Raw genomic sequence first — 22,812 nt, 5'->3', positions numbered from 1 at the left:
GGAAGGGAAAGGGGCTCAGGCTTGAGTGTCTGCCTTCCCACAGAGTCACAAGACACTTTAATTCTGAACCCAGGAATCCAAGCATGATTGGGGAGATGGTGAGAAAAAAAATGCATTTTGATGAAAAATCCAATTAAAGGAGCAATTAACTGGAAGCTTACCCACACAACACTGTGCTTGATGAGTTGAGGAGCATGCTCAATGGGATGAGCCTGTACCCTGAAGGAATTTCTCCTGTGGGGGTGGATGGGCAGTGGAGGGGAACCAAGTAAACCAGGAGTCAGGGTGAGGCCGAGGGAACCCCAAAGGGCTCTGTGTGCTGCATGGGTGGTAGGTCAGCTTCTTGTGCCTGAGGACTAAAAAGAAACCCTCAAAGGGCAGTCTCTGTGACCCCCTCCAGCCCCTCCAATGGGTCCTGCACCCCAAATGCTCTGCTGCAGGAAAGGGAATTGAAAACCTTTGGCAAATAGTGACTTTCCTCCCTAAATCATATTTAAATGAGACAGCTGTATTTTTTGTACCTAGTGCTTAGCCAAATCCTATTTAATTAACCTACTTAGACTTGTTGATTGAGGTTAATTAGACCCTGGGATTGATGTTAATTGCCATTGTAAACTGCCAATGTTATAGGCAGCACATTTTAGATTTGGCAAAAAGAAAAAAAAAGGTAGAGATCTATTTTTCTATCAGGTTTATCCTTTGTTTTATTCTTCCCATCCCTTCCCAGATAGAAAAGCATCCCTCAATCCCCAATTGCCTTGTTTTTGTTTGGGCATTGGATTATTAAAAGCTACGATTTCATGTCAGTTCCCTGGTTATTTAGGTATAACTACAGATGGCCTTTTATTGTTTCCTCCCTTCCCTCTTTTTCTTTACACCCCCAACACATGCACATAGGGGTGTCCCCACATACATGCAGACATGTACACAATGCACACATAGATGCACCCATACACACACAGTGCATATGTGTACACTCATGGCATAGACACCTACACAATGCACAAGTTTACACACACTCTCTGAAGCACCATGGCTTTTCTCCGGCTGCTGCATGCTGCTTAAAGAATACTCTGGATTTATACAGAGAAGAAGTCACTCTGGTAAAATGTGTGAGCTTGCATGTGGTCTGGGAGGAGGGCACGAGGGTAAAGAAATAAATACGACAAGTGAAAAAAAGAGATAAGTTCACACTCAGAGCAACAATGTACAAGGGTGCTAGTGCATTCCCTCTATTTTATTCAGACATAAGAGTTTAAATTTAGAAGGAGAGGAGAGGAAAGAGGAAGAAAGGGGAGGTGTGGAGAAAGGGAAGACAGTAACAGTGTGGTGTAGTCTTAAAATTCTGTTAAGTTCATCACAACACTGTTCCCATTTGCACTGGTAGAAGAGGGAAGATAAGGGCCTTCTTAGTAGGGAAAAAAAATGCCATTTTCACATAACATTCTTTTAATTAAAAAAATTTGATAAAAAAATGTCTTTTCTGCAGAAGCTAAAGAAAATACTCATTAGATTTTTCTTTGAAGCTGTTTGAAACTCACTTAGTGAGGGCTTTACTACTTTAATCCCAGCACTACTTTAATCAAGAGGCAGAGGCAGGTGGATGTCAGTGAATTGGAGAAAAGCCTGGCCTACAGAGATGGTTCTAGGACAGCCAGGGCTACAGAGAGAAACTCTTCTCTTGATTGCCCCCACCCTGAAAAACAAACCCAAACCCCAAACCTGAGAGAGAGAGAGAGAGAGAGAGAGAGAGAGAGAGAGAGAGAGAGAGAGAGAGAGAGAGAAACCCTTCAAAACCCAAAGTTAGGCTAAATGACATCTAAACTCCTCCCTCCCCCTCCTCCTCTTCCCCTCCTCCTTTTTCTCCAGTACCAGTTGCGCTCTTCTACTCAGTTCAGATAAAAAAGCCTGCTATGTTAGAGACATGCTCTGCTCACATGCTCACGGAGCTGTGTCTATGTGTGGAATTTTGGGTACACTCATATAAAATACCTAAACGAATATAGACTTGGCCCTCAGCTGGGGTGCTATGGGTGTAAAATCCTGTCACTGTTTCCCTTTGCTCTTCTTCAGTGACCTGTAGCTCTCTCAGTTGCAACTGGTTTCAGATGAGCATGATTCCAATAGCTCTAAACTTTGTTTGGGGGAGCAGCTGCAGCAAACCCCCGACATGTCTTCACCAAGATGGCAGAACCATTTTTAACTTGTGGACTTGAACCTTCCCTGGAACATTTTAGTTGTGTGATCTCAACCATGAGCAATGGGAGTGGTCCTGGGTGAGCAGGGCATCTTTTTTCATTGCATGTATTTATGTGTTTGTTTGTGTGTGTCTATTGAAGTTCTGCTTTCTAATTTCCAAAGTTTGGGTAATAAACAGAGTGTTAGCATTTCGGTCGCTCATTTTGTTATCCAGCCATTTTAGAATGTCCTTGATGCTATAAAAGCATAGTCAAGATGTAGTGATTTGTGAGTAACAGAAGCTGATTTGCTTGTAGACATGAAGTCTGGGCAGTTCCAAGTTCTGCATGGCCTGCTGGCTGGTTTCTTCCATGACGGCACCTGACCACTGTGCCACTGTTTTCCAGTAGAGATGAAGGCTGGGCCCTCATATGATAAAGGGCAAAAGGACAAAGAGTGAGAGTGGAAAGTAGGGTGCAATAGGGAAATGAGGTATTGGTAGAGATATAACCAAAATGAAAATAAGCTGTATGGAAACCTTCCAACCCAAGAATAATTCAATAATAATGTCTAGTAGAATGCAAGTGACGTGAAAGAAGAGTGACTAAATTCTTGAGGTTAATTTTTAACTGAAGATTGGGTTTGGGATGAGATGTTAGTGCTTAGGTTAGCTGAGACTAAGGATACATGAAAAGCCTAAGGGAAATTCATTAGTTAGTAAGCTAGTTTAAAAATAATTTCTATGTAAAAATATAAAGAAGTTTAAACCTTGTGTAGGCAGACAACGCCATTCACAAAATGCTGGCTCAGGAAAAATCTCAGAGCTAGGCATGGGATATGCCCTATGAGTTATTGGTCACAGATGCCCCAGAGGCATCCAAAGCAACACAGTAATTGCTATGGCTTTTACTTGCCCACTGGAACTAGATACAAGACTCTATTACTATAGACACCAGTCACTTTGGATGCAGGGCATTGAGAAATCAACTTTGAACTTATAAGGAAATCCTTTCCATGCTGCTTGGCTAATATAGCCCCCAAAGGTGCTATAAAGTCTATGGTAGAAAGAAAAGGCAACAGTGGTCTTCTCCAGTGCTGGATCTTGCATAGTTTAGTGTTTATTTATTCACTAAATATGTCTATTAGTGCAACAGTGGCACAACTGTTATAGCTAACTGCTCTGTTATTGGATTTGGGACCTGCTCTACAGGAGGAGTTTTATACTCAGCACTGTAACCTAGTTAAAAGCTCATGACTGGAGAGTTCATAGACTCTGGCATGGGGTGGTAGCTACTATTGCTGTTTGCTAAACAGTCATTCTGTAAAACTGCATGGCCACTATGAACCACTGCTTCTATGAGCACCTACAGAAAAACTATACAAGATAAAGTCATTCAAAACCCCAGCATCAACTGGGTGAGGTCTTGCACCAGTATCAGGAGCTATTGGCACTAATACCTATAGAGGGAGGGGGGTCACGCACCTTTGGGGATGTGGACTCTGGTATGCTGCTCAAGCCTGAATGAAAGGTCAAACATCCCTGAACATATGGGCAGCAGTAATTGGACTAGGGAGGTTGTCACTAATAGAAAAAGGAAACTTGAATTAGGAAGAAAATGGGGTGGAGAGGCGCTCAGAGGAGTCGGAGGAAGGTAATGGTAGATATGATGAAGTTATATTATATAAATGTATGAAAAATTCAAGGGATAAAAATATTATTAAAAATAAAAACTACAGGAGAGATGAACTTTGCTTTTACAGAGGTATTTTGTCCTTTCCAGTGAGGACAGTGTTATCAATTCTTTCTGCCAGTCATGTGGTCAGGTCTAAAGTATCACTTCACTCTTTCCCTAAAGCTTTGTGTCAACAGGTCCCATCGATAGTCTGGTTACTATGGAGACATTTGGGCGATTCTACCTTGAACTTTAGAATAAACTTGGCCAACATGAGTTATTGTAAAGCTCTCACCAAAGTGAGTTCATTCAGTCTCAAGGAATCCATCATGAGTATTTTCATTACTTTGTGAAGAAGGTTTATTCATCTATTTTAAGATAGGCAACTCACCTGGCCTCTAACTCACAGTGTTGCTGAAGGTCACCCTGAACTGACCTTCCTGTTCCCCTCGCCTGAGTGCTGGGGTAGCAGGTAATGCTGTGAAGTGCTGGGCAAGCAATATATCAACTGTGATATATCCCCAGCCTCACACGTTTTTATTTTCATTGTTTTTTCTAAACATTATGTAAAAAAAAAAAAAAAAAGTTTTACTTAGACAGTTCTTAGAGTATCTTTTTTAGGTGGGGTGGCTAGGGACAGAACTATGGTCAGCCTTGTGCTGTTTACTATTCAGGCCAAGTCTCCTTAGGGAAAAGAACTAGATTTGTGTGACAGCATCTTTATAAAAGGGCTTATTTATTTCTGTGTGTATTAGTTTAATGGTTTAAGCCCTAAAGCAGATTTCAATTGCTGATCTATCATCTTCACAAAGTACATTCTTATTATTAACAAAATGCTGTGAGCATTTTCCTGTCTATTCTGTCAATGTTCCCTATTATTATTCTGTGCAAGGCCTTATGCTAGCAGATGGGTTTTCAGAGACGAGCATGACCTCTGACCTCAGGAAGCTCACAGGTCTCAGGGTCATGGCAGAATCGGTTGGAGACAGGAGAGGAGTGGCAGTCTTGCTGAGATTCTAGGGAGCTAGCAGCACAGCTTCCTCCTCTTACCTTTAAAAGTGCATGTAATTGCACACGTGCTTGTGTGAATGAGCGTGTGTGAATATGCATGTATATGTGTGGAGGTTAGAGGTCAATCTCAGATGTCATTCTGTGGTAGCCGTTGTCTTGATTTTGAGACGGGGTCTCTTGCTGGCCTGTAGTTCATGACTTTGACTAGACTGGCCAGTCAATGAGCCTCAAGGATCCCTTTGTTTCTACCCCACCATCGCTGGGCTGGCAAGTTAATCTCACCATATTTGGCTTTTTCACATGGGTTATGAAAATGGAACTCAGGTCCTCATGCTTGTGTGGAAAGTACCCTGCTGGCCGAGCCGTCTCCCGAGCCTCAAGCTGCAATTCTTAGATAATTCTGTGGAGTAATCATGCCCAAGTAATGCATTTGATTTTAGGGGTCACTGAAATATTTTTATCTAATAGTGTATACATTGTTCTTGCCATGTTTAGTAAGTAAAGGCCCAGCGTTGGGTAAGGGTGATGGTTAGCTTCAATGGCCACGTTGGCACAAGCCAGAATCACCTAGAAAAAAAATCTTGTTGAGTTGGCCTGTGTGTGTGTGTGTCTGTGAGGGATCTTCTTAATTACATTAATTGAGATGAGAAGACCCTGCTAGTTATGGGCAGCACCATTTCCTTAGGCAGGAAATTATGAACTGCATAAGGCTCCAGACATTGAGCTGAGCATCAGCAAGGAAGCAGCGGGTACAGATGTGTCAGTTAATTTATCTCTCTTCTTGGCTCTGGGTGTGATGTTCCCAGATGTCTGAAGTTCCCACTTTGACTTTCTGACAATGGTGGAGTGTAACCTGGAACTATAAGATGAAATAAACACCTTCTCCCTAAGTTGGTTTTTATCAGGATACATTACCATAGCAATAGAAATACAACTAGAACAAGATATATACAAGCCGTGTTTTATCTGATTTGTGTTTTTTTCTACTTCCATAAATTACTTTTCTCGATGATTGTACTATTTGTTCATTTGTTATGTGTCTGCACTGATATTCACTAGGAAAACTTAATTTGAATGACAACTAACCACCATAGACCGAGAAGAAAAAAATTGTAAGTGAATCTATCTATTTGTTTGCTTTGTATTTCAATACTAAATTTACCTTTCAGTGGACAACAGATATCTGTCTTTAACCTCTTTGCCTAACAAAATAAAATGAAGACTTTCCTAGGGAAACAGACTTCTTGATACCAAATTCTGAAAGGAATGTAGTGTGAGGATTGCTATGAAAGATTTGTTGTGATTCCCTTCTGAATCACAGAGGGATCACACTTCTGGTGTACACACACACACACACACACACACACACACACACACACACACACACACACACACCAGATAAACAAGTAAATACTATTTAGGAACAGAGGAAGAGGGAGACAGCCTCGTCTCCCACCATTGGGATTACAGATAAATGTGTTAGCACATTGCCCTTGCCTACTCAACTCACTAGCAGTACATTATGACCAAGCTGCGAAGAGACATCAAAAGCCAAGCTCCATGTCAGGGCGCACACTCTGCCCTGTCAGTAGATCTTCCTGTGAAGTCAGAAGCTTACAACACATCAGTTAACATGACAGCTTGGCTGCTGCTGGTGGTAGAAGGTGAAAGAGGGCATGGTGGCTGGGGCATTGCACTTAAATATTGCATGTGCAGGAGAGACACACTTGCAGACCTCATTCTTCCAAACACCTTCTGTTAAAGAGAGGGCACCACGTGCACACCTGAATCTTCCAGAAGCTGTTGAGTAGAGTGGACACAGCATCATTTGTAACAGGCTCACTCACCAGTGATAGGGTGGGACCTGAGAACTCGTACAGTTTATTCATGAACATGTGGAAAATAACCAGGAAACTTGAAATTTAGAGGTAGATTTCCAATTTCTGGTTGAATTTTATTTTTATTCATTGAAGCAGAAACTCATTTCAGAAAGCTGAGGCAGATTTTGAGTGAACTGAAAAGTAAATTAGCAGAAAACACTTACCTAAGTGTTAAATTGTCAGTCATTATGCAACTTTCACAGACTGTTGAAATAGCTCATGTTTAGCTGGAGTCAACCTGACTAAGCCTTCTAACTGAGCAAAATAAATATAATTAGACATTGATATCATTTGTATGGGGAGACATTTAAGCTGCAGGGAAGAATTCTGAATGATCCTAACACAAAGACACGAAAATGTCTAAAGTGACAAATGTACATTTTAGCCACTTCTGATTGTAATATATTGTATATATGTTATGAAATGTCACACTGTATCTTATGCTACTATCTATGGTTATTTGTCACCTAAAATAAGAGAATTTGAAAAAGTACCCTAGCACTTGTGAGGTTGTGGCAGGACAAGGGTGAAATTGATGCTCGTTTGTGCTTTGTAGTGAGACCACATGTCAAAAAAAAAAAAAAAAAAAAAAAAAAAAAAAAAAAAAAAAGTCAGATTTTTCTATGTATGGTTAAAAGAAAGATGTGCTGAGGTTTTTGGCAACAAGAAGAGCTTCAGAGGTGGCTTCAAGACTTCCATTCAGTTCTGCTTTCTATTCCAGAAAACATGGTGCCTAGTGCCTGAGTCTACAGGGACCATAGTGGTCATAAAACATATGGACAGGAGTCTCTCTGATGGCTTTCCTTTAAAATATCTTGTGTCCTCCACTCCAACAGTTCTGGGAGTGTTTGATGCTCTCACTAAAGCTCAGCGACCAGCAAGCTGTGGCACAAGTGGACAGTGTGCCCTTTCCCCGCAAGGCATACCGACAAGAGGAGCACATGTGTTGACATGTGAAGAGCCGACAACAAAACCTCTACCCTGTGTGCTCAGACTTAGCCTGAGCATCCTCTGTGTCCTCAGCAGCTGTTGGTAGAGCAGGGCCTGTTGCCTGTCTATCTAGCTGGCTGTTTCACCTTCCGAGGACTCCTTCCCCCCCGCCCCCCGGCTGTTTCACCTTCGGAGGACTCCTTCCCGCCCCCCCTGGCTGTTTCACCTTCCGAGGATTCCTTCCCGGCCCCCCGCCCCCCCACTCATTTCCCCAGCTTCTGCTAAGATGAGCTGTCACAGTTTGAAGAACTGCAAGCATCGAGTCATTTTATACTTTAATCCATAAATAAACATTTCTTCCTTTGAACTCCATTAAATTTGGACATGTTTTCATTTTGAAGCTGTCTGGCATCCCTATCATTCAGACATATAAAACTATAAAACTAGCAATTAATTTAGGTCTATTAGAGCACTGGTGGTCTAGCAGCAGCGAGTTTATGCCAACAAAAGCAGATGGAAGCCTCAAACACGGAGACATAATATTTAAATAAGAAAATTACCAAGTGTTCTGTTCAGTGAAGAAGAGAGGCTATCTTCTCCTTGTTCCACATTTCCAACTAGTTTAAAGAATTTTGGAGACAAGGATTTTCCTCTGAATTTATTCATGTGAATAAAACAATCATTTGATGAAAACTTAAAATCTAAACTGTAGCTGGCTGGTCATAGATACACTGGCAATATTGGGCCACATATGCTATGCACATATAGGCCAAGATGGAAAAACTGTGAGTTCAAGGCCAGCCTGCTGCAGCCCATGTATGTATGTACGTGTGCATGTATATGCATATGTGATACAGATATGTATATGTGTGTGTGGACATGAATTTATGTGGAGGGTTATAAAAGATCTAAGAGATTGTGAGCAAGTGCGAAATCAGAAGAAGCCAGTTTGAAACCCCTGAAAATAGACTGGGGTGACATCCGCGTCAGGCTGGTGTTTGCCTCACTAACGTGAAGACCCGAACTCAATCCTGAAGATGTGTGTGTGTGTGTAAGAAGTCTTGTATGGTAGCCCCACCTGTAATGCTAGTTGTGGCCAGGTGGAAAACTAAGACAGATCGAGATCCCTGAAAGCTCACAGGCTGGCTGGCCTGCTCTGAGTGGTCACCTTCCAGGCCACTGAGAGACTGTTCCAAAAAAACTGAAGAGTATGTGCCCATTCTCTCCCCAATATGACCTTGAAGATGACAGTTAGCTGAAAAGTAATAAACTAACTGTGAGAGCCACACTCCTAGACACTGTTTGTCTTCTCCCAAATTGGTCACAAATAGCACAGTCGCTTGTGTCTTGGTCTTTGGCCTCCCTTTTTGGAAGGAAAGAGCCAGTTTTCTGTGAGAGAACATTCTAGCAGTCCTCCAGGGAGACTCAACCAGCAGTCTGCAGAACCGCGATGTGAAGTCCCAAAGAAATGGCCTCTCTAGCCACAGTGGCTTTTTCAGATTCCTAGTGGCTCCAGTTGGCAGCTGCTGCCACTCTGCTAGTGCCAGAACCGTCATACAGGCTGTCCTCAGGCCCTGTGATTTGTGATTATTTTTGGTTTTTAGCAGCTAAATTTAGGGAGTGGTTTTTTTTTTTTTTTATGATGGCAGATAACAAATACATCCAGTATGTGGTACATGCCATGTGCTAGTCAAAATGTTGAGCCAGAGTGGCCATGCTTCTGACCTCCCAGCGTTCACATGCTACCCAGGAGATAGTGAGTGACCATATAAATGTGGGGCCAGATTTACTAGTTAGAGCAGCAATTAAGACCGAAGCCAGTGAAGACTGAAGATAGAAGTTAAGGTTCATACCTGTAATTTCAGCGCCAGGGTTACGACTACGTGTGTGTAGGTGAAAGTACGTGTGCACGTGTATGTCATGCCTATGGAGGTTAGAGGTCAGCCTGATTTCCATGCCTATACAAGCACTTTACTGATTGACTTTCATGCCTGATCTCTGGTATGATCCATGTCTTAATTCGTTTAGTTCAGCCTGGACTTGAGTAGGTAGTAACAACTTCTACCTTTCACAGACAAGCAATGGAGAGACAGGGAACTTAAGCAAGTACCTACCTTACAATGTTAAACTCCGGTCCACATGCACACCTTACAACATTAAGCATGGGTTTACATACACACTTTATGATGCTAAGCATGGCTTTAAGTACACACTTTACAATGCTAAGCATGGGTTTGTATACACACCTTACAATGCTAAAGCGTGGGTTTACATACCCACCTTAGAATGCTAAGCATAGGTGAAGTCATGTTGGTTTTATTTATTTATTTATTTTTGGTTTTTTATTTTATGACAATTGACTGAAAAACAAAACAAAACAAAACAAAACAAAAAAACCAAAATGTCCAGGCTGAATAGAGAAAGTTCTGGAACGACAGTCAGTTTTGTGTACTTCTTTGGTGCTATCACCCACCATGTTTTGAAAGCAGTACTGGAAACATTGCATAAACGATGACTGGCTTCCGTTCAAGGCCCATTTCTAGACCAGAGTGGTTTGGACCAGGTTGAAGGAGATTCTGGATGTTTGGATGCGGAGACAAAACTGAACCTCAGAAAACTAAGAAATGACAAACAAACCGAAGGTTTTCAAATTATGGGATGGCTTAAGAGCCATGGGGGGATGTTCAGGCCACCAGGATATGATTCCCAGGCTTGTTTATAGCCTCAGTCCAAAGGCACAGTTTTTTTTTTTTTCCTTAGCCTTCTCTGAAATATAGTCCCTGCCTGCCTGGGGTCTGTCAGCAGTAGCAATTACAACAACTTATTTTTGTCAGTTTCCTGTTAAAAATGCTTCTTTAAAATGCTGACATGATCTCTCAGTAGCTGTGCTCACTTCACGATGCTTCGTTTGTACATGTGCGTGAAGACACACGTGCCAGTAGACGTGGAGTAGACCTGGAGACCCGAGCTCAGCCTCAGGCATTGCTCCTCATGGTAGCATCACCTTATTTTTTCATACAACGGCTCTTCATTGGCATGGAACTTGCCAATCCAGCTCCTTTGCCTGGCCAGGGAGCCTCAGGAATCCTCCTGTTGCTGTGTTGCTAGTAACGGGGTTACAGGCATGCACCCAGCCTGCCGACATTTTCATAGGGTTCCCAGGCTTGCACAGCCAGGGCTTTACTGATGGAGCCATATCTCTAGCCCGTGTTTCTTTTACGTTCATAAGTTATAACAGTCTAGGGTTACCAGTTATCATATGTGCTTGAAATAACCATCACATGAATTAATCAGTGATTAGGATAATATTTGAATGTCATGTAATCAGAGGATACTACACCAAGATTTTCTTTCTTTTTTTCAATTTTGACAGCTGTTCTTTTTATTTATACCTGGCATCGAGAAGACAGTTTACCTACTGGACAAAGCTGCCCGCCCTAAGGGTGGACATAGCGCTCCCCCTCCCCCACCCCCGCCACTGTCTAATCTATCCAGGGCCTTTCCCAGAACCATCCACCGGCAGGTCTGCAGCTCACAGCTTTCAGGTGATGCTCTCAGCCGGCCGAGGGATGAAAGGAGAGAACAAGACGCCTCACTGGACCAGCACCCATGCTGAGGGGCCCTGGTTGCCAAGATTTTCTTATGTACTAGATTTACACTGAGTGCTGGGGACAGAGGTGATTCTAGTACAGATCTTATCCTTAGGGACCTTCTAATATCATGGGAAGAAGGGGGTTCCTTCTGAGCCCCTAGTGCTTGAGGTCTCCATTGCTGCTGAGAGCAGGGGAAGCGTGGAAGGTGCTGTTACATATGTGTTTCTTCAGTCCCCATCCTGGTTGTTGTCTCTCTGTCTCTCTGTCTCTGTCTCTCTCTCTGAGTGTGCGTGTGCGCGTGTGTATGTGTGCGTGTGTATGGTATAGACATGTTACAGAAGAGGAAATGGCAAAGTTGTGACGCGAGTGCACATGTCTGTCCTTCGGCTTCCCCCACTTGCTGTGCTTCCAGTATGTTCCCAGAGCTTACCCTTCTTATCTGAAAACCACAGAAAAGCTGGGCTGTCCACCTAGAAGGCGCGTGTGGGAGTGAGCAAGCACTGTGGATGCTTTTCACACTTGGAGATATATTCTTGGAAACTGGGAGGCGATGGCGAACATGGGGAGTTTCCAATACCCTGGCAAGACTAAGCCCATTCCTCAGGCTGCTGGTGTGGGGATAGATAGGGAGGGCTTCATGGGCACCTAGGGCTACCTCTGTCTTTTGCGGAAAGATGACTGGAGAGTAGTATGTGTCATAGATTTTTAATGACTTGGATTTTAAAAGTCCTTTCCGAAGGTGAGGAAAATACCCCACTAATTGAGTCCCGCTGCTCAGCTTCCTTTCCAATGTGGTCCTCAAGTGAAATATGGCTGAAATATCAGCTGTCAGATGATGAATATTTTAAAGAGAATTCTATTATGCACCCACGCTTCTCTCAGCTCAGTAATGAGAGTAATAAGGATGGCTACCTTTAGGGAGAGGAAGTGAGATCACTCTTGCCACTTACCAAGGCTTGTGTGACAGGCATCTGCACAGAATAGGAGCCATGTCTGGGGAGCTCACAGCTTCCTGTCTCCACTTCACCTGGTAGGAAAAAGTGCCCTTCAGTGCTTGGGAGTGCTACTCGTGGCACAGAACTGACTAATATTATATTTCTTTCTTTGCCTGAATGTTGAAGTAGAATCAATCAACGGATGGACGAAGTTTAATTAATCAAACACAAATTTTAAAATGGGCCTGAAATTTCATACGTGTCCTCTGCTGCCTAGAAAGAAATCACAAGGGCCTAAGAGGAGCAGCCAGACACACCCTTCCTCCTCAGCAGGGAGCACGATTCTTTCAGCGAGGTAATCAGAGAGCAAAGGTCACCCTGCCTGGGAAGGAACGTAGTTTGTGAGCCAGCTCGGATGCCTGCTCCTAGGCCTCCCATGGTTTTTGACTCAGGCCACTGGACTTTCCCTTGAGTTTGAAGTGCAGGTTTTGGCACCAGGGGATGGAAATACACAACTTTGGGCTGCTTCAGGCAGTCGACAGATAGCATCCATTCTCCAGTCCTCAGCTGTGCTCAGCTGTGCTCCTGAGTGCGCACCTCCTAGTCCTGCCACTGTGGCTGGCCAGGGCAAAGGGAAAGGGTGGTGGGTTCTGTTCCTGTTTATATAACTGATGACTGGAGTGGCTACAGAAGGATCATAACCAATCCCAGATCAGATTCCTCTTTGTCACTCGATTGCCGTGTCTCCCGTGTTCCATCCTTGTCCCCTATGTGCATGTGAGGCATAGTCCCCTTGTTGTAATGGCACTGTGAGACATATGTGGGTGTCAAAACAGCAGCAGGGGGAGCTGGGATGTCAGTCCTCCCAGGGAAAAATGCCTTTAACTCTTTTTCATCTAGACAGCCCCTTACTAAGCAGCTCAGGTTGTCCTTGAACTTGCAGTCTTCTTGGCTCAGCCTGTCAAGTGCTAGATTCACGGGTTGAATTCAGTTTGTTTAAGTAAACTTACCTCCACATTGGTCTTGGCGCATTGTTGGTGATAAGCCTGACAGAGGTAGTGTGCACTGTGGGTTACTTCAGGCACGTTACAGAATATTTAATTCCCAGTGCAATGAAAATCAAGTGAACACATATAAAGTCAACAGGCTCCAGTAAGGTAAGAAGTTTGAGCAAAGCCACACAGTCTTAAAAGTAGAAGCTGGGTTAGGATAGATCCCTCAGTTGGCAGGCAGCTGGGGCTTTTATGCTTCTATGGGCCCTCCAGTGTGCCCCTTCCCGACACTCTGTCTTGGTGCCGGGCGGTGGGGGTTGTGTTTCCTTTCTGGGTACCCCAGATCCCCACCATGTGGCCGTTTGCCTTCCTCCTCCCTTCCCTAGGCATGTCTGGACAGCAAGTCTAGCAAACCGAGCAGAGGGCCGTGCCTGGAACCTCAGCTCTGTTTTCTCCTAATGCTTCCCTGGAAGGTAGGGTCCAAAGGATGAAGCAAGGAAAGGAGGAGAAAACACACTTTAACTCACGCCTCCAGATGACGTGCATGGGAACTGACCAAGGGGAAGCCATTCTCAAGCCAGGGGTCCAGCCGAGGATTGCCTGACCCGAAAATGTACTTAATATGAAGAAAGCTGCAGAGCTTTGCCCAGAGAATCAGAGTCAGAGCCCAAGAAGAGACGTTCCACGCACGAGTGGGGCAGTTTGAAAGAAGCTATTCTCCTCATAGTAAAACAAGGTTTTTTGTTTTGTTTGTTTGTTTTTTGCTGAACTTTGGTAGATGCATGAAGTGGAGAGAGCTGCCTGTTGTTTCATTGGCTATACCCTTTTTACCAGGCTGTAGGAAACATGTAGGTAGCAAGGGACCACATGGCCACCACAGGCAGCAGTTCTGTGTGCCCCTCAAGCAAGGAAAGCACACTTCTTGGCCTGGTACACGTCTCCACTTTGTAGGCTCTGCCACAGTACTCTCTATGCCATCTCCCTGGATGCTGAAGTCCTAGTGCACCCTGTCCCGACCAGGATTAGGCGAGTCATCCTAGTGGTCCTCAGGATTGGCCCAGTGCTCACCCATGTCCCATTCATTTAAAGCTAGGAGTGCTTTGAGCAATTTTAGCAAAGCTGCATGTCCTGAGTACCTTTATTTTCACCATGAAAAGATTTTCAAATATTTATACCGCTTAAAACTCAGTAGCATGGGGCCTAAGGAGATAACTCAGCTGCTTGCAATCCCAGTACTGGGGAAGCAGAGACAGACACATCCTTGGAGCTCTCTAGCGAGCCAACCTAGTACACTTGGTGCATCCCAGAACAGTGGGAGACCCTGCCTCAAATAAACAGGGTAGATGGCACCTGAAGAGCCTCTGGACTCCGTATACAGCCACATACATGTAGACATGCATATCTCAGTAGCTTCACCAACGAAATGATTTTCGACACTGCGTTAGTGAGGTTTCTATTGCTGTGATAAAAATCCCACAGCAAGGGAACTTACAGAGGAAAGGTTCACTTGCACGTACACTTGCGGAGGGTAAGAGTCCACCACAATCACAGCAGGAAAGCGTGGCAGCAGACGTGCAGTGTTGGAGCAGTGACCTGAGATCTTACATCTTACACTGCAAGCCAGAAGCAGAGATCAGACTGGAAATGGTGCAATGTTTTGGAAACCTCAAAATTTCCTCCACCCCACCCCTCTTCTAGTGACATCATTCCTCCAGAAAGGCCACAGATTGCAACCCACCCCCCCAACAGTGACACCAACTGGGGACCAAGCAGTCAAATATCTGAGACTATGGAAGACATTTATCATTCGAGTCACCAGGTACCTAGTATAGATGCTTGCGGAATGCTAACTTTATTAGGGTTTTTTCGATTGCACCAAGATTCACTCGATTTAGCATTTTAACTGTCTTAGGCATTCAGTTCAATGACATTACACACACACTGCTGTGCAAGCATCCCCACCGTCCATCTTCAAAACCCTCTTCATCTCTCAGAGTACAAGCATTGCTTATGAAACAGCAATTCTCCAAGCACTCTACCCATAAACTAATTCCTGGTGACCATCTTACTTGTATCGATTTGTCCTGTTGTGACCTGTTTCATCTTGCATAAAGTCCTCAAGTTTCCTGAATCTTGTAGCATATGTCAGAATATCTCACTTTCTTGAGGTGGGATCATTTTCCATTGTATATATAAATATATCCTCCACTCCTCCTTGGATATACACAGGCTCCTTCCATCCTTTGTAAGCAACACAAATGTTAAAATGTCCTTCCAAGACCCAGCTTTAAATTATTTGCAATGTACAGCCAGAATTTGGATTGCAGAATTATGTATCTAATTTATTTTTAATTTTAAAAGAAGCCACAATACTGTTATATGAAATATCAGGAGTGTGGTGTGTGTAGTATGGGGTGTGTGGTATGGGGTACGTGTGTGTGATGTGTGGTGTGGTGTGTGGGGAGGTTGGTGTGTGTGTATGTGGTGTGTGTGGTGTGGTGTGTGTGTGGGGTGTGGTGTGTGGGTGTGGGTGTAGTGGGTGTGGGGGTGTGGGGGGTTGGGTGTTGGTGGTGTGTGTTGGAGATTAGTGTATGTGTGTGGTGCGTGATCTGGTGTGTATGTGGTACGGGGGTTGTGTGTGGGGGGTGTGTTATGTGATGTGGGGAGTGTGGTGTGTGTGTGATATGTATGGGTATCTGTGTGAGTGGGGTGTATGGTGTATGTGTGTGTGTGTGGTGTGTATGTGTGTATGTGTGATGGTGTGTGGGTCTGTATATGGAGGGTGCAGTATGTGGTGTGTGTGTGTGTGTGTGTGTGTGTGTGTATGGTGGTGGTGATGGTGGTGTGTGTGTGTGTGTGTGTGTGTGTAAACTCAGGGCCTCATGCTTTCAAGGCAATTGCTTTATTTACCGAGCTATTTCCCCAGACCAAGATTTCAGTTATTGAGGGTAGAACATTTCTGCTTGCAACTTTAGTGTGTGGCCCCTGCTGTGAAGTGTAGCTGACTGTTGACTTCCTCTGGGCTGGGCATTCCCAAGAGCTCTGAGGGGCTGGACTTCTGCAGAGTGATTGTGTAGACTTTTGACTTCCTTGTCCTCTTAGCAGTTAGACTGAGATCTTAGCCCTTGTAGCTCATGGCTATATGGTGTCCTGGGATTTAAGACAATCGTAAGCTCTTGTACTGGCCACATCAAGCTTATTTTTTTCCTTATGCTAGTTGCTCACTTGAAAAAGTGGGAGGAGTGAGAAAGAGTGGTGACTTATGAGATGGAAGGAAAACTTGCATCTTCTCGCTGTCCTACAGGACAAGCCTGGACAAACCTACTGTATTCTCAGTCCTCCAATAAGAGGCTCCTGTTGGATGCTCTGAAATGCAGCATGCAGACCCTGAGGCAGGAAGGCTGTGAGTATGAGGGTTATATAGTAAGAACATGGACTAACTAAACACACAAAGTCCCCTAGTAACCTCGCTAGGGTTTGTGTGCTCCAAATAGAGTGACAATGCATTGGAAGCCCATATACCTGTCTTTTCTATACAGCTACCACTGTTTAGTGATGTGTGTGTTTTTAGTGAAGGGGAAAAATGGAGCTCTGTGTGTGGTATATGCACCTGGGCACATGTATGCACACCTCTGTGGAGGCCAGCAGTTAATTACTTAGAAGCCATATATCTCGATTTTTTTGGAGACAGTTTCTCTTTGGATAGGAGTTTACCAATTAGGTTAGCCTGGCAGGCCAGAGAGCCCCGGGGATACACCCATCTGTCTCCCCAGCTCTAGGATTACAAGCACATACCGCCACTCCTGGATTTTTAAGGAGGGTCTTGGGCATCAAACTCAGGCCTTTGCGCTTGCAAGGCAAGCACTTAGCACTTGAGCTGTCTCTCCAGCTCAAGACAGCACCTGACCTGTGATTTCTGTGCAGAATATGCTGGACCTAGAACCAGAATACTATTTCTTTAATTTCTGTCCTGTGACTTGACTGAAGAAAGACAGAGAGAAGAGAAGAGTACTGGAAGGTAGGTAAAAGAACTTTTTCTCTCCTTGCAATTTTGAGATGACTGGTTGAATTGGAATGGCTGATTAGTCTCAATTAATCAGGGAATGTTGCCAATGGCTGAGTTTGATTATAACAAGTGAAAGACACTTGAACCCAGTTCACTGAGCAGGCTCAGCCCTGCTCTAGGGTCCACATGCAAGGTTATTGTTTAAGTGTTTCTGGACAAAGAGAAAAAAGCAAATTTCATCATTGTCTTTAATTAATGCAGCCACTAGATTTGAAATCTAACATGTCAAACACAGAAAATCAAAGAAGCTCTTGTGTAAATAATGAGAAAGAGGGGTCTGATTGTTCGTGATGGTGAGAATTTCCTGCAAGCACTTGACAGATCTTAGAGGCTTGCCATTTCCTTCAGGTGAAATAACTCAAAAATCATTATGTAAAATTTAGATTTGTTCAGGTCCCTCCCTTCACAGTAGGATACTAAAATCTTACTTTAACAATGGTTTGGGTCAAAGGAAAATATATGGAAAAGAACCTTATCTGGGTCATAATGAAAAAAAAAAAACTTGATCTGACCAAAATGAGAATGAGCACTGTTTCTTGTTGCTTTAGTTTGGCTGTGCTCATGAGAGGGGTGTCTGGAGTTTTATCAGGGATAGGTTGATCTGAAAGTTTCATGGGCGCGAAGGCCCTGCAACCTCGCCCTCCCTGTCAGAGCCAAGTCCTCTGTGACATCCAGCCAGCTTCCTGGCTGAAGGAGCCCAGCAGTTTGCTGTGTGGAATATTGCCTCAGTCGTGGCTTCCCATGTCTAAACCAAGTCGTTGTAAGACTTATGAAATGTTTTTGGCCCGAGTGTGCCATCTTTAGCTGCTATTCTCAGCGCAAAAAGAAAATGATAACAGTATCAACCAACTCAACCCAATCCAAACCAAACAATATCTGTAGACCTGACTGAGGAATCAGGGAGCTACCTCAGGTTACAATGGGATCTGCTATGCTAGAGAGCATTCTGTTGCTGCTGCAAAATCCTCGAGACAATCAACTTTCAAGGAGGAAAGGTTTTTGTTGGCTCATGGTTTCTGACCTTTCAGTTCCTGGTCATGTGGCTCCATTGCTTTGGCCTGTGGTGATATAGGACATGTTGTCCGCAGTGTGCAGCATGGGGGGGGCCTGGACACTGTGTGACACCTGGGAGGGCTTGGGAAGAGAAGGCTGAAGCCATACCCCCTTTCAAGGGCATCACGATCTCAGGAATCTCATTTTCATCATCTGGGATTCAAAAGACTGTCTCACTTCCCAGGTGCCCCATAGCTGTCAACCAAACTTCCAACACATGAGCTCTGTGTGTGTTTGTGTGTGTATTGAGGGGGGGTGTTCATATATAAACTAGACCATGTGGGTACTTCGTGCGCTTACCATTTTGTCCAGGAAATCCCTGTCGTCTGGCCCTGCCATAGCTGGGAGACTGAGATTCATGCCTGCAACTCCTCCTTCCCTCTCTTCAGAAGATGGAACAAAGCTGGGACCAGGGCCATTAGTCAAGACAGAGGCCTTCAGAATGCCATGATTTGTACAGTACTGTGCCCTGATCTTATTACATCCCATGATCATTGCAGCTACCAGAGTAGGTCACAAGGGTAGTGAGATTCACTATTCTGAAGACATTTTTCCCCCAGAGCTCGAATGGAACCCAGGGCCTCAGGCATGCCAGACAAGTACTTCTCCACTGAGGTATATTTCTCTCTCTCTCTCTCTCTCTCTCTCTCTGTGTGTGTATTTATGTGCATGTGTGTACAGATGCACATAAATGTCTGTACATAGATATGGAGGCCAGAGATCAACCTTGGACTTTATTCTTCAAGAGTTGTTTGTTTTCTTTTTTGAGATGGCAGTTTTCAGGAAACTTGGAAGTCACTGATTAGGCTAGACTGTCTGTTCAGCAAGCCCCAGGGCTCCACCTGTGTCTATCTCCCCAGTGCTGCAATATAGGTGCATCGCATTGTACCCAGGTCTTTTAGTGTGGGTTCTGAGGATTGGGTTCAGACCCTCGTGGCTGCAAAACAAGTGCTTTACCGACTGAGCTATCTCTGAACACTAGCCCTACTCTCCAGCCCTTTTCTTTTCTTTGTTTGTTTCTTTTCAAGACATGGTTTCTCTGTGTAGCTCTGACTGGCCTGGAACTCATTTTTGTAGACCAGGGTGGCCTCAAACTCAGAGATCTGCCTGCTTCTGCCTCCAGAATGCTGAGACTAAAGGTGTGTGACACCACACCCAGCTTCCTGAGTCCTTTCCTATCAGCACTCTACAGCTGGAGGACTGTGGAGATGGAAGGCCAGGCTTTGAAGGAAGAGATATCTTCTAGTTCTCTGCCTAGACTGGACATGTGGCTGCCTGTTGGAAATGGATGCCAGTGGATATAGAGGCTGTGCTAGCTTGAATGAAAATGGCTTCATAGGCTCATAGTGACTGGCACTATTGGGAAGTGTGGATTTGTTGGAGAAAGCGTGTCACTAGGATACAGGCTTTGAGGTCCCAGAAACTCAGAACTAGGCCCAGTGGCTCACAGTGTCTCTTCCTGATGCCTTCAGGTCCAGATGCAGGACTACTCAGCTGCATGTCTGCCTGCACGCTGCCATGCTTCGACCACGGTAACAGTGGACGGAACCTCTGAACTGTCAGCTGGCCCCAATTAAATGTTCTCCTTTGTAAAAGTTGCCTTGGTCATGATGTCTCTTCCCAGCAACAAAACCCTAAGACAGAGGCACAAATGGTTCTTATGGAATCAACAGACTGAGGTTCCAATATGGGCTTATATCGAGCTTCTTCTTACTGGCTTGACATTTGCATTTAAACCCACTCACTTGCATTCCATTGTGCACATGAACATAGATTATTACTTCCTCATAGGAAAGCCAGAGGTGTTGAGTTAAAAATATGTGATGATAGCCTCTGTACCTTTAGCGATCCAACACAGCTACACAACATTCTGAACCTAGCACACAGTGCCACCATACTGGCACTGTCTTATAATCTTAGCACTTGGAGTTAGAACCAGGAGAATTAGTGATTCAAGAGCAGCCGTGGCTACATATTGTCTCCAAAGCCATCCTGGGCTACATCATGAAAAAACAAACAAACAAAATCCATTCAGAACTTGGCCATAGTTTGTTTCTGATAGGTCTATTAATTACTCATCCTGTACAAGGTAGTGCTGTAGGGGGAGGGAGTGGAGGGAAGACACCTGGGTCAGGTGCTCTGAGAGCATTCTGCTTTGGTCCTCATTATCAAGGCAGTGCTGGAGAGATGCTATAAAAAGGAGATTCAGACTCCCCACTGTATCAGTTCTGACTTCCAACAAGGGGCGGAATGATTAAATAAAAGCCCCAGCAGCTCTGCCTGAATGTGAGTTCACTGACTCACCAACACATACTTTCTGCTGGGAAAGGATGCCCAGCGAGTTGTACATGGGGCAGACTGCTCTGGCTTGAGACAAAGATTGCTGTCATGATGCCACACTCTAGAAATAGCCTGGGTGCTTTGGGTTGGAAAGAAGAGGGCTTTTATGGGGAGGTGGGGTCTGACTTGAAGATGAAGAATGTGGCAGCTTCAGGGGTCAGTAGGCATGTGTGTGGTCTGTGTCAGTGGAGAGACCACTAAGTGAATGGTTTATCCAACTGGGACAACCTGTCCTTAAAGACACACCTGAGGTGGGTGGTTTATCTCCAGTCCAAACAGCTGCATTCACATTGTGTGAGCTCTGATTCAGTCTGTAGTCCCTGGACCTGCCAGGGAAAGTGAAGAGGAGGGAAGGAAGGAGTTCTGTTAAAGTAACAGGTTCACCCTTAGTCCCCATCTTATTGTGTGGAGACTCCTGCACTGTTGCTGGATGAGCTTCCTGAAAGGGCTGCAGTTAGAGCTAAAAGGGGCCGTTTAGAGAGCTGTTGTACAGGGCCATCCTCTAAGCCAAACTGTCACCATCTTTAGGAGTTCTGTTCACAAATGTCAGCACAGCTGGGTCGTTGACTACTTATGTTCCCCTGGAGAAGGAGCAGGTATATACAGAGGGTCATGGTCCCTCACCTGAGTACCTCATCATCACTTCCACCCAATTGGATACAATTCTGCCCTAATTGCACACAGTCTCATGGTCTCTGGGTGGGGCTAGCATATACAGGTGGAGAAGGTAAGGGAAGGCCTTTCGTTTGTGCCGCGGTATGGAAACCATCACGCCTGATAGGTTCAGCCTTTCTACTGTTGGCCATCGTAATGCTGCCTATGCTCCTGCCCATTATCTCTCAGAAACTGCTCTATAGGGAAGCTTAATAAAGCCAGTGATTCCCTGGGTGTTGGTGGAATGTACTGTAGTTTGTCATTGGGACCCAAGGAAGAGTGAGCAGATTGTTTACATCTCTCCTACAGAGGGGATTGTAGTAACAAAAGCAAAGAACAGAGAGGAGCTGAAATAGCTTGAGTGGAATGTGGCTGGAAAACCCCTCAAGCTAAGCCTGGGGCCATCTAGCAGACGGGCATGGCTGAAGCAGAGGGATTTGTTTATTTGTTTTTGTTTTTGTTTTGTCCCTTTCATTAAACGTAGATTCTTTTCTCAAATAATATATCCTTATTACAGTTTCCCCTCTCTCTCCACCACCCAGCTCCTCCACCTCTCCTATCTGGAGCTGCTTCCTTTCTGTCATTATAAAAGAACATGCTTCTAAGAGATAGATAATAGAACATAACAAAATAAAACACGATAAGATAAAACAAAAGCCATCATAACAAAGTTGGACAAGCCAAGCCAACAGAAAAATAAAATAGCCTCAAGAGAAGGCACAAGAATCAGAGATATGCTCATATGCATTCAGAAGGTCATGAGAGCGCTCGGCTGAAAGTAACAGTCTATATGCAGAAGACCTGTGCATGGCTGTGCACACAGCTCCAGTCTCTGATTTATATGACCTTTGATCAGTTGTTTTAGAGGGCCTTGTTCTCCTGTTCTCTCTCTTTTTCTCCCCAGTTCTTCTGTTTCTTCTTCCACAGGGTTCCCTGAGCTCGGGTGGTGGGGGTAAGGGGCTGCGGGGATTTGATAGAGATATCTCTTCTAGACCTGTGTGTCCCAAGGTCTCCCTCTCTGAATAATGTCTGGCTATGGGTCCCCATATTTGTTCATATCTATAGCAGAGGGATTTCAAGGCACTGAAAATAAATGGCTCTAGGGAAATAGAAATGGATGATTTTAGAAGGCAGTGGGCAGTGCATCTGAAGGTGAGCTGAGGTGCTTTGGTTTCAAGAGATGGCCAGCAAAGAGGTGTGTCAGTACTGAAGGTGGGGATGATGGACAGCAGAGAGGTGTGTCAGTGATGGAGATGAGAGATGATGGACAGAAGAGAGGTGTGTCAGTGATGGAGATGGGGATGATGGACAGCAGAGAGGTGTGTCAGTGATGGAGATGAGGATGATGGACAGCAGAGAGGTGTGTCAGTGATGGAGATGGGGATGACAGAGAGCAGAGAGGTGTGTCAGTGATGGAGATGGGGATGATGGACATCAGAGAGGTGTGTCAGTGATGGAGATGGGGATGATGGACAGCAGAGAGGTATGTCAGTGATGGAGATGGAGA

The sequence above is a fragment of the Acomys russatus genome, chromosome 9, assembly GCF_903995435.1.
Source record: "Acomys russatus chromosome 9, mAcoRus1.1, whole genome shotgun sequence".
In the NCBI taxonomy this organism is placed as follows: Eukaryota; Metazoa; Chordata; class Mammalia; order Rodentia; family Muridae; genus Acomys; species Acomys russatus.
This window is presented reverse-complemented; position numbering follows the sequence as displayed.